Genomic DNA, 12,327 nt, shown 5'->3' with positions numbered 1-12,327 from the left:
GCAAAACTGGATCAAAATTCTTCCACCTAATGTTACACTCTGGTACAGGGAGATCTTTAACATCCTCCCCCATGAAAGGTTACAAGCTGCTATAAAGGGCAAGGATGAACTATTCTTAAAAGTCTGCTCACCCTTCTTAGATTATATACCTGCAGATCTGAAAAATCTATTAATGATGGGCAGACAATTTTCTGAATGGAAGAAGTCTTAGCTTTGCAACCCTCAAATCCTGTACGACACGAAGTATAATAATATAGTAATGATGACTGGTGTATTGTAGTGATGATGTCTGGTGGGTTTTTTTCCTTTTAATTTTATTTTTCTCTTTCGTTTTTGTCTGCATAAGGCTGTAACTGGCATGTGCTGTCTGAGGGGTTGGGGTGGGGGGGTCTTGTTTCTATGTTTTATATGTCTAAAATCAATAAAATGTGCAAATTAATTTTAGCAACAAAAAAAAAAAAAAAGTCTCTGTTTTGAATGTCTGGGGTTGCCAGAAATTTGTGATGTTAACCCTTTCATGCACGAATTATGACAACCATAGTCAAGATTTTTTTTTCTTTCTTCTTGTTTTTATCCCCCCTTAGGCATGAAAAAAAAGCTATTGAGTTTTTTTTTTTTTTATGAAGTTGCAAAAATGTCCATGCGTTTAATTTTTGAAGTAAAGAAACGTGTTTAAAACCCAATATCAGAAAGTGAGATAAAAACAAATGAAAAGATTTTAATCCTACTAATCTGATGTTTTCTCACATTTTAACATATTCTGCTGCTAGTTATTACTCACTTCATGGAGGTAATATGCAAAAAAAAACCAACAAACAAACTTTTTGTCTAACAAATAACAATTGATTTACACTCAAACATGTTAGTGCAGATCAGGTTTATCAAGAACAGCAAAGTTACGGTAATGGGATGAATTGCAGTTTATGGGATAATGTATAAGTGTCCACTGTGTTGGCTGATATGGAACTAAAACAACAAAACCCGTGAATATACAAGAGTACAGCTGGAAAATAACTGTGCACTGTAGTGACCACTATGCATGAAAGGGTTAAAATGGAGTGAGGAGACAAAAAAAGGTTGGGAACCACTGGTTTAGGAGCTGCTGCAGCAAAGGCATGGTCACCTCTGAATTACTTAATTACTTCAGTTATGGTATTATGCTATCTGTAAGCTGTTTTTTTTTTTGTTTTGTTTTGTTTTTTTGTTTTTCTTTGTTTTATTTTTTCTTTTACCTGCCAGTGGGACTCAAGATGGAAATTAGCCATATGGTTATAATCTCTTGTATTTACATGTAAATGTTCATTAATACAAACTGTCCCATTTAAAAAAAATAAATAAATCATTCATTCATTCATTTATATCCAAAGAATTCAAGGTCAAACTTCACTGGAAGAATATTCTGCAAAAACACTGTATCATTCAACACCATTCTGAGTGAAAATGGTGTATTTTTTTACTGGAATCCAACCATATAGAGAGAAGATGCGGTTCAAAAAATATACACAGCACTTTATTTCAATTCCTGTCAGTTTTTATTATGTGAATGTGGGTAGACGTGGCTGTACATTCACTGAGTGGTGGAAGGATAGAGTGGAGATACAGAGAAGCATTCATTCGTGTTTTTGTATTGCTTTTAGGGAGATGTTAACTTTTTAAAAGTAAAAGATGTTTGCTTCAATCAGTAACCTTGACAGTTACATTGCTGGAAGAAGCGCTTATAACTGAATAATACATCTGTCACTCACATCTAACAATGCTAACAGCTGCATAATGGAGGGAGCCCATAAATCACAACATTAAAGGTGACTAATGTAGCAGTAACAATGTTCCACAGTGTTTTACAAGCAACAGCTGTAAATAAAGCACAAGTAAAATTAACATAAAAAAAAAGAAAAAAGAAACAGCATAAATTACAAACTGAAGACAACACTTAAATACAGAGTCCAACACTGAGTTTGCGTCTCAGCTATGAAAACTGAGCTTTGATAGGAATAAAAAGGGAGTCAGAAGGCTGGAAGGAAACAAAGACATGTTTTACCTGTGAACTTTCAGTACTAGAATGAATGTAGAATGATTTGGAAACATAAAGTATAGAACTGTGAATGAGCTGAAATTAAATTATAAAATGCCCTCTGGTAATTTTAAATTAAATAAATCAAAGCAATTCCCTGAAAGGAATAATTTACAGTGGATTATACCGATTACCTGTGAAATACACCCTGGCATGTCCATAAAAGAGAGAGTAGATTTATTTTAAACAATATCTTTATTGAATGTTATATTACACACTTAACATTATACTCAACATAAAGCAAACAATAAGCAACACATTCCCCCCAAATAAATAAATGAATGAAGCAAACAAACAAACAAACAAACAAACAAACAAACAAACTAGAAGCACTCAGAGAGCGCAGACCTCCGCCAAGGCTGATCAGTGCCCCCCCCCGTGGGCCCCCCCACCCCCGATCGCCACCAAAATTTAATCATTTCTTCCTTATCCCATTTCCAACAAACCCTGAAAATTTATCCAACTCTGTCCATAACTTTTTGAGTTATGTTGCACACTAACGGACAGACAAACAAACAGACAGACAAACAAACAAACCCTGGCAAAAACATAACCTCCTTGGCGGAGGTAATAAAAATAAAAATAAATAAATAAAAATAAAATAAGCATAAACAGCATACAGCTCCATAAATCAGCACCGTTGTCAAAATTAACTGGTCTCACAACATCTGAGAAATGCAGTTAAAGGTGACCATATTTTCACAAAACCCCCTCCCTTTCCTTTAACAATATAAGTGAGTCGTTCCAGTACAATACAAGATGCCATCTCCCTCACCCACATATGTACTGAGGGTATGTCCATTTTCTTCCAGTATAAAGATATCATCCTCCTGGCCTGCAGGAGTCCAGAGTCAGTGAGTGTTGACTGATTTGAAGTAAAAACACAGCTGTCTGGAAATATACCCAACACACACGTCTTTGCTTGAAAAGGCACCGTCACACCAACAATCTTGGACAAAGTTTGTATGACTGACTTCCAGAACTTCTGTAGGGAGTAGATTTATTGTGTGTTCCTGCATGACATGAACGTATTTGTGACAGGACAAGAATAAGACCATTAAATACAATTAAAGACAACAGAGTTTTTCATTTTGTACAAAGTTTTCACATAGATACCAAGTGTGTGTTGGACTAAATGCCTTGAAACCCTGTTGAGCACTGACTGAATCATTATCTGTCATAGAAGAGATCAGCAATTTAATGACAACTTTACAGAGAATAATTTTATTGAATTCAGGTGTTTCTTTTAACAGGGGTCTGGGATACAAAACAATGACTAATGTCATTTGATATAGTTTAATATTGAGATAAATATCATATTCATTATTAATATTGATGTTTCTTTTTCAAATCATCATGAACAGGACATCCACAGCTGTAGACATGATGTGTCCCAATATTTATGTCCATCTAGTTTATGATCATCAATATTTCCTTAAAGTTTAATGGCAGAATTTTCTTCCTCAGTGAGATGTGAAGAAAGTAGATGGTTAGATGTGGTAGAAAATAATTATTTATAGTCAGAGCATGAGAAATATTTTAGAAATTTAGAGGAAAACATTTAAAATTATAGTCATGGATAAAAAAAATGTTGAGAGAAGTGAAGTTAAAACAATCTCTGTGGCATTTTGGAAACAAAGATAATAATTTAAACTGAATTAACCAAAAGAATGATACTTATCCCAATATAAAAGGATAGTATGATTAATGATCGACCGATACATCGGCCAGGCTGATATTTGCATTTTTTTACTTGCATCGTTTCCTGATATATTTTTCTGAGCATGATTTACAGACAGGCAGAAATGTGAGGAGCACATGCTGCTGATGGGGGGGGGGGGGTATGTACCTCGCAATGATTATGCACAGACCATACGATCGTACAAAGTGAAAGTGAAATTTAAGGTGCTTTACTAATTCCTCTAAGCCAGGGGTGTCAAACTCATTTTAGTTCAGTTCCACATTCAGCTAAATTTGATCTCCAGTGGGCCGGGCCAGTGAAATAATAACAGTGAAAAAAGTAAAATTACATTATGATCAGGTTTACATCTGCAAAGTTTCTTTAAAAATCTCAATAACATGAACAACTTGAATTGTCTTAAGAAAAACAAGTGCAATTTTAACAATATTATGCCTCAGTTTATCAGTTTATCATTTACACATGTGCATTACAATCGCACAAACATTTAGTAACTGGCAGAATATTGGTCAAATTGAATTTAGTTTTCTTGAGACATTTCCGTTTGTTCATATTTGTTGAGGTTATTCATGTTTTTTGTAAAAGTATAGTTTGGTAATGAAAACCTTTTCTTTTCTTTTCTTTTTTTTTTTTACTTTTTATTTAGATTTTTGCACAATATAAAACAGAACAAAACATCTGAGACAAGACAAAAAAAAAAAAAAATTACACCGCATAGTATTATTATTGTTACAAATATTATACTACATCTATAGATACATTGCCAAATATCGAAATATTCATATATTGGTATACATATCCACACATCTATATAAATACAAAACACCATGTCAGGGCTTATAAGAGCAATTCTCGTCAACAACCCAAAAAGTTTAACTATACAAATAGTCTTCGACCATGTGCCATCTCCACTTAAAAAGATCCATTTTCATCTGTAATGATGCGGTCATTCTTTCCATAGTGTACACTTGTTTCAGTCTTTGTTTCCATTCTATTATCATTGGTGATTTGACACTCTTTCAATTTACTGTTACTATTTTTTTAGTAATCAATAGTAAAATATGTAAAATATATCTCTGCTCAAAATCATTGACCGGTATGACTCCAAGTAAATAGAACAAAACATTTGAAGGGACTTCTGTTTTTACAATTCTTTTAATTTTCCTCTTTGATATTTTTACAGTATATAAACAAGCTCGGACAGTCCCAAAATACGTGTGTATGGTCACCTGTTTTATCACAATTTCTCCAGCATAAAGCTGTAGATCACAGGTGTCAAACATGCGGCCCGGGGGCCAAATCCGGCCCACCAAAGGGTCCAGTCCGGCCCTTGGGATGAATTTGTGAAATACAAAAATTACACTAAGATGTTAGCAAGCCTTTTAGTTCAGGTTCCACATTCAGACCAATTCATTCTCAAGTGGGTCAGAACCAGTAAAATACTATCATAATAACATATAAATAATGACAACTCCAAATTTTTCTGTTTGTAAATGTAAATTTTTTCATGTGTTTACACTAAAACAAAGCATAATTTCGCAAAAAAAATTTAAATAACCAGAACAAGTATGAACAACCTGAAATGTCTCAAGAGAAGTAAGTACAATTTTAACAAGATTCTGCCTGTTACTAAATGTTTTGTGTATTTTTTATAATATAATGTAAATGTGTAAATGATGAACTGAAGCAGAATATTGTTAAAATTACACTTATTTTTTCAGTTTGTTAATGTTACTCACTTTGTTTGAAAGGATAGTTTGTAGATGTAAACCTTTTCATAATGTAAATTTTTGTTTTTTTTGCTCTTAAACAGAGAAAAGTTTGGAGTTGACATTATTTATACATTATTATTTTATTATTTTACTGGTCCGGCCCACTTCAGATCAAATTTAGCTAAATGTGGCCCCTGAACTAAAATGAGTTTGACACCTCTGCTGTAGATGGATCCTCGACAAAATAAGATATAACCAAAGGAGTGTGAAAAAATCTGGTCTTGAGTTTCCAATCAAATTCCCTCCACTGCTGACTATTGATTCCTTTATGACTAATATTAATGAAAACATTTTCATGTAATTTTACTTTTTTGCAGCAAAAAAACAAAGACAGAATTTGGGGTTGTCATTATTTATAGGCTATAATAATAATATTTCACTGGTTCTGACCCACTTGAAATCTAATTGGTCTGTATGTGTCTGTATGTGGAACCTGAATTAAAATGATTTTGACACCACTGATTGTTCATATCTTCAGTGTAATTTTTACATTTCACAAATTCATCCCACGGACCAGATTGGACCCTTTGGCGGGCCGGATTTGGCCCCCAGGCCGCATGTTTGACACCTGTGCTCTAAGCCTTCTGCTGTTGTGCAGCTCATTTTCCTTTTCCCACCTTCAGAAACTTTAATATGAGGATGGTGGTTTATCTGTGGTAAAGTGTGTTAGTAGTGAAATAAATAGCTTCTCTCTGTATGTCGCCCTCTCATCGCTGCTGTGACGATGAGAGAACAGCAGATGTTCACTCATCGGTGGTGTTCAAAACGCAGACTGCAGCAGCTACTTTCACCTTATTCTTGTTATTCATGTTATTTAATAGGAATTCCTTATCGAGAAAAATGCGCGCTACAAGAGATTATGTACGATAAGTGCACTGAAACTTAGGCCTAAGCATTAAATGACTGAGTGGGAAAGAGTTGGTTACTGTTAAAATTAAGTAGAGTACAGTGTGCATTATATTGTGTTGCTTGCTTGTTGCTACTGTGTGGAACACTGTATTTTTTTTTAATTTATGCTTAAATATTTATTTTCAATGAAATCACTCTAAGAATTAAGAGCACTGAACTCTTTGTTTTTATTTGAATGTATATTTGATAAAGTTCAACAAAGATTAAACTGTTAAACACTACTGCATGTAACATTACTTGTTCTAATTCACCGTTCTACCTTGTTTACTATTTGTTAAATATTATTTTAAGTTAAATAAATGTTATCATTGTTGAGCGAGCAAAAGCAGTTTCAGCTCCAAATATCGGCGAAAGAAAATTGGCAGCCCGTATCAGTCATCGGCTAGGACTAATGAAAAGAAAAAAAAAAAAAAAAGAACGGTATCAGCCCTAAAAAATCCACATCGGTCGTTTCCTAATTATGTTATTTTTCATTATTGTTTTGTATCTGTTTTGTATTGTTGCATCTATTGTTATGAGAATAAGAGCCGTAGGATGAGGGGATGATGTTCTGTATTTTAAAAGACAAACTGGAAGAGAGAATTGCCTCAGTTCCCTTAAGCAAGAGTCAGTAGGATTTTCAGTTGGCTGTTGGATTATTACAGAAAATCTTGTGTGGTCATAAAAAAGAAAAATCAGGATCCTTGGATATCTTAGTCTGTTATTCAGCAAAATAAGCTTCACAAATGCAAAATCACTTGAATGGTTTTTGTTTCAGTGCCATCAGTAAAATGAATGTGTGACTTCAACATCACTACCAATGAAATGCCAACGTTTTAGTTTGATCCAGTGAACAGTTTGTACACTGTAAGCCCGGACTTTGTATTTACTAAAATGCATTAATTACAATGTACTTAAATGATTTAAGTTTTATTCCACTACTATAAAATGTTAAGTATATTCTACTAATTTGTAGACATAGTCGAAAGTACAAAACAGTTTAAGTTGAATGGATTTAAATCACTAAGTTTTAGTCATGACCACACCTTTTTATCTCCGCATTGCATTGTGGGTATTGGGCATGTTGTTGAAAATGTGTTATTTTTCTGTGCAGGGGTTCAGTGGGGTTGTGGTGTTAGTGTTAATTTGGCCTTTTTGTATTTGTTTTTGTATTTTTGTAGAGCTGCACCATGAGTGAGAGCCATAGGAAGAACAATGGATTTACTGTTCATCTATAATAGATCTTGTTTATTAAAAATCTTTATGCCGTGCCAAAATAATAGCACTTCCTTTACTGGTAAATTACACTGTGCTATCTTCCTGTTGAACTTCCATCCACGCTACAATATATTAAGTTGAATAATTTCATAAAGCAATTTATATTGCAAAAATTTTTAATTTAAATCAACTGGGAATGAGTCCAATGCACTGATGATATTAAGTTAGTGATTATCTGAAGCAATTGACATTGCAACAAATTTTGAGTTAAATTAACTTGGCATTTAGTGTGTTGTACTGAAAATAGCAATTCCATTCAAATCAAGCATTTAAGTTTAATACACTCAAGTTTTCATTACTCATTACTTACATTTTTTAAGGTAACCGGTTTACTCAATTTTTTTAAGTAAACTCAACTTATCCGGTCTTACAATGTAAGAGCGCAACACGACAGGGCTGTAAATGAGTTTTCATGTTGAATGTCCTCTGTAGACTCACTCATCCACTGGTTACAACATGTAAAAGAGTCAAAATTCACAAAAAAACCACCTCCATATTTAATGTCATAGAATGAAATGTGTAACCCTCTTAAGCGTCTGTTAACGACAGACCTTCAGGTATCTCATCAAACACCCATTGACTTTGAGATGACGGTCAAAACACAAACTCACTTCCAGGTTCAGACTCATTTGTGCAGGATCCATTACAGGACGGAGAGTCTGGGCAGACCATCGTGTCCTCCTCAGTGCCCTTAGTTTAAGGGCTTTTCCAGTTTGATACTCAAACTTCTGTTTTCAAACTTCAGGGCAGAGCTGTGATAAAACTGAGGAATAGGAGGGAGGAGCTGAACTGCCAGTGGGTGTGATTGAGTCTTAGTACCCAGAGAGTCTGGACCAGATGGTGAGTTTAGGGAGCCTGAAATCTCAGCACCTGGAAAAGAGTTTGTTGACTCATTGCATTTATCAACAACTGTGCCAACTCCCTGCATGTACATCAGGCTTATTTTGTGCTAAGGCAGAGGTTCTCAAGACCATTTTCAGGAACTACATCACTAGTGGACTGTGGAGGGCTGGCATTGTCTGTTGAGAAAATTTATACAATGAAACATGTTTTAAAATAGATGCATCTGATTGGTTGCATTTGAAGTGGGTGTGGAATAACTAATAAGATACTATTCTGTGATGATGCGGTTGTTGTACAAATCCCATCGAGACCGCTATGCCCAAGACCAAGACAAGATGGAGACCAAAGAGAGCCGAGACCAGGACAAGACCGAGACCAAAGACAGTCGAGACCAGGACAAGACCAAGACCAAAGAGAGTCGAGACCAGGACAAGACCGAGACCAAAGAAAGTCGAGGCCAGGACAAGACCGAGACCCAAGACAGTCGAGACCAGGACAAGACCGAGACCAAAGACAGTCGAGACCAGGACAAGACCAAGACCAAAGAGAGTCGAGACCAGGACAAGACCAAGACCAAAGAGAGTCGAGGCCAGGACAAGACCGAGACCCAAGACAGTCGAGACCAGGACAAGACCGAGACCAAAGACAGTTGAGACCAGGACAAGACCAAGACCCAAGACAGTCGAGACCAGGACAAGACCGAGACCCAAGACAGTCGACCCAAGACAGTCGAGACCAGGACAAGACCGAGACCAAAGAGAGTCGAGACCAGGATAAGACCGAGACCAAAGAGAGTCGAGACCAGGACAAGACCGAAACCAAAGAGAGTCGAGGCCAGGACAAGACCGAGACCAAAGAGAGTCGAGACCAGGACAAGACCGAAACCAAAGAGAGTCGAGGCCAGGACAAGACCGAAACCAAAGAGAGTCGAGGCCAGGACAAGACCGAGACCAAAGACAGTCGAGACCAGGACAAGACCAAGACCAAAGAGAGTCGAGGCCAGGACAAGACCGAGACCCAAGACAGTCGAGACCAGGACAAGACCGAGACCAAAGACAGTCGAGACCAGGACAAGACCAAGACCAAAGAGAGTCGAGACCAGGACAAGACCGAGACCAAAGACAGTCGAGACCAGGACAAGACCAAGACCAAAGAGAGTCGAGGCCAGGACAAGACCGAGACCCAAGACAGTCAAGACCAGGACAAGACCGAGACCAAAGACAGTTGAGACCAGGACAAGACCAAGACCCAAGACAGTCGAGACCAGGACAAGACCGAGACCCAAGACAGTCGACCCAAGACAGTCGAGACCAGGACAAGACCGAGACCAAAGAGAGTCGAGACCAGGACAAGACCGAGACCAAAGAGAGTCGAGACCAGGACAAGACCGAAACCAAAGAGAGTCGAGGCCAGGACAAGACCGAGACCAAAGAGAGTCGAGACCAGGACAAGACCGAGACCAAAGACAGTCGAGACCAGGACAAGACCAAGACCAAAGAGAGTCGAGGCCAGGACAAGACCGAGACCCAAGACAGTCGAGACCAGGACAAGACCGAGACCAAAGACAGTCGAGACCAGGACAAGACCAAGACCAAAGAGAGTCGAGACCAGGACAAGACCGAGACCAAAGACAGTCGAGACCAGGACAAGACCAAGACCAAAGAGAGTCGAGGCCAGGACAAGACCGAGACCCAAGACAGTCGAGACCAGGACAAGACCGAGACCAAAGACAGTCGAGACCAGGACAAGACCAAGACCAAAGAGAGTCGAGACCAGGACAAGACCGAGACCCAAGACTTTCGAGACCAGGACAAGACCGAGACCAAAGACAGTCGAGACCAGGACAAGACCAAGACCAAAGAGAGTCGAGGCCAGGACAAGACCGAGACCCAAGACAGTCGAGACCAGGACAAGACCGAGACCCAAGACAGTCGAGACCAGGACAAGACCGAGACCCAAGACAGTCGAGACCAGGACAAGACCGAGACCAAAGAGAGTCGAGACCAGGACAAGACCGAGACCAAAGAGAGTCGAGACCAGGACAAGACCGAAACCAAAGAGAGTCAAGGCCAGGACAAGACCGAGACCAAAGAGAGTCGAGACCAGGACAAGACCGAGACCAAAGACAGTCGAGACCAGGACAAGTCCGAGACCAAAGAGAGTCGAGACCAAGACAAGACCGAGACCAAAGAGAGTCGAGACCAGGACAAGACCGAGACCAAAGAGAGTCGAGACCAGGACAAGGCCGAGACCCAAGACAGTCGAGACCAGGACAAGGCCGAGACCAAAGAGAGTCGAGACCAGGACAAGACCGAGACTAAAGAGACTCGAGACCAGGACAAGACCGAGACCAAATGAGTTGAGTCCGTGACAAGATCGAGACCACGAAAAAATTGGTCTTGGTCTCCAGAACTACATCACTACCTGTTAGTAGATAAGCTTCAGTGTGTTTTTTTGTGCACAGTCAAGTGAAAGTCAAACCTTAAATAAATCAGGCCCTAAAACTGCATTTGTCTCAGACTGTAAAGAGGATTATTTGTGCTGGTCTGTTGGTTTAACCCTTTCATGCATGAATTATGAAAACATTAGTTGAGATTTTCTTCCTGAATGTTTTTATTCCTCTTTAGGCATGAAAAAACAATGCAATTGAATTTCTTTAATAAACCTGTTTTTCTATGAAGGTAGATTTGTTTCTTTATTGCTTTAACTAAAAAAAAAAAAAAAAAAAAAAAAAGATCAATAAAAAAAAACGTTTTTGAATGAAAAAAAAAAAAAAAATTACGACCCAAAAAATTGCATTTGAACACTTTTTTTTCTTTGATTGAAGATAATTTTTTTTAAATTGATTTTTTTTTTTTTTTTTTAATGAAAATATTTTTTTTGGTGAAAGCAATATAGAAACAAATCTACCTTCATAATTTTTTGTGGAGTTCCAAAAATGTCCACTCCGCTGGACACCATGTGTCAAATTTCTGAAGGAAGGAATGCAATATCAGAAAGTGATATACTGTGTGAAAACTGTAAAATCAAAACAGTTTTAATGCAGCTAATCTGATGTTTTCTCACATTTGATCATATTCCCAATTTTTATTAGCAATTGATTCACACTCAAACATGTCACTGCAGATCAGGTTTATCAAGTAAAGCAAAGTTATAGTAATGGTCTGAATGTCAGTGTATGGGATGGTGCATAAGCGTCCACTGTGTTGGCTCATATTGAACTAAAACAACAAAACCTATGAATATACAAGAGAACAGATGTAGGATAGCTGTCCACTGTAGTGACCAGTATGCATGAAAGGGTTAACATGGGGGTCTACCAGGACTCACCTCTAGAACCAGATCCATATGCACATGTTGAGGTCTGTACAGTTTGTCAGTTTGTCTCACGTTGGCCTCATGTTTCAGTTCTGGAGGTTGTGACTTGGATTATGTGAATAAATGTACAACAGTCTTATTCTTTTCTGCCAAATGACTTGAATAAAACATATAATATAATAACACAAATATTTCTGAAAAATATAGAGCATCATGTCGTACTCCTGAGCTCCATGTGATGCTTCTCAACTCAAACCAAAGCCTTATTGTGTTCTGTTGATTACTCTGATGTTCTGGTACTGATAGTAGATTGGATTACAGTGCTCTGCCTTTCATCTCTCTTCAGAATGAGCCCGTTTGTTGAAGCCAACGTGGCTCCTAAAGCTTGAATAATTCTCCCAGATTCTTTCTGAGGCATGAAAATGTTAATTTATAATGGTTCCTTAAGGAGATAAAGT

General features: G+C 37.6%; 1 protein-coding gene across 1 annotated transcript in view; it reads left to right on the top strand.

Moving 5' to 3' along the window:
• tmem8b (transmembrane protein 8B) overlaps window positions 1-12,327 on the top strand; it is a 156,303-nt gene that overhangs the window by 86,054 nt on the left and 57,922 nt on the right. The gene's annotated exons all lie outside the window — the stretch shown is intronic.

This window comes from Sphaeramia orbicularis, chromosome 9, assembly GCF_902148855.1.
Source record: "Sphaeramia orbicularis chromosome 9, fSphaOr1.1, whole genome shotgun sequence".
Taxonomy (NCBI): domain Eukaryota; kingdom Metazoa; phylum Chordata; class Actinopteri; order Kurtiformes; family Apogonidae; genus Sphaeramia; species Sphaeramia orbicularis.
Note: the sequence above shows the minus strand (reverse complement) of the source record. Positions and strands in the feature narration are given on the sequence as shown.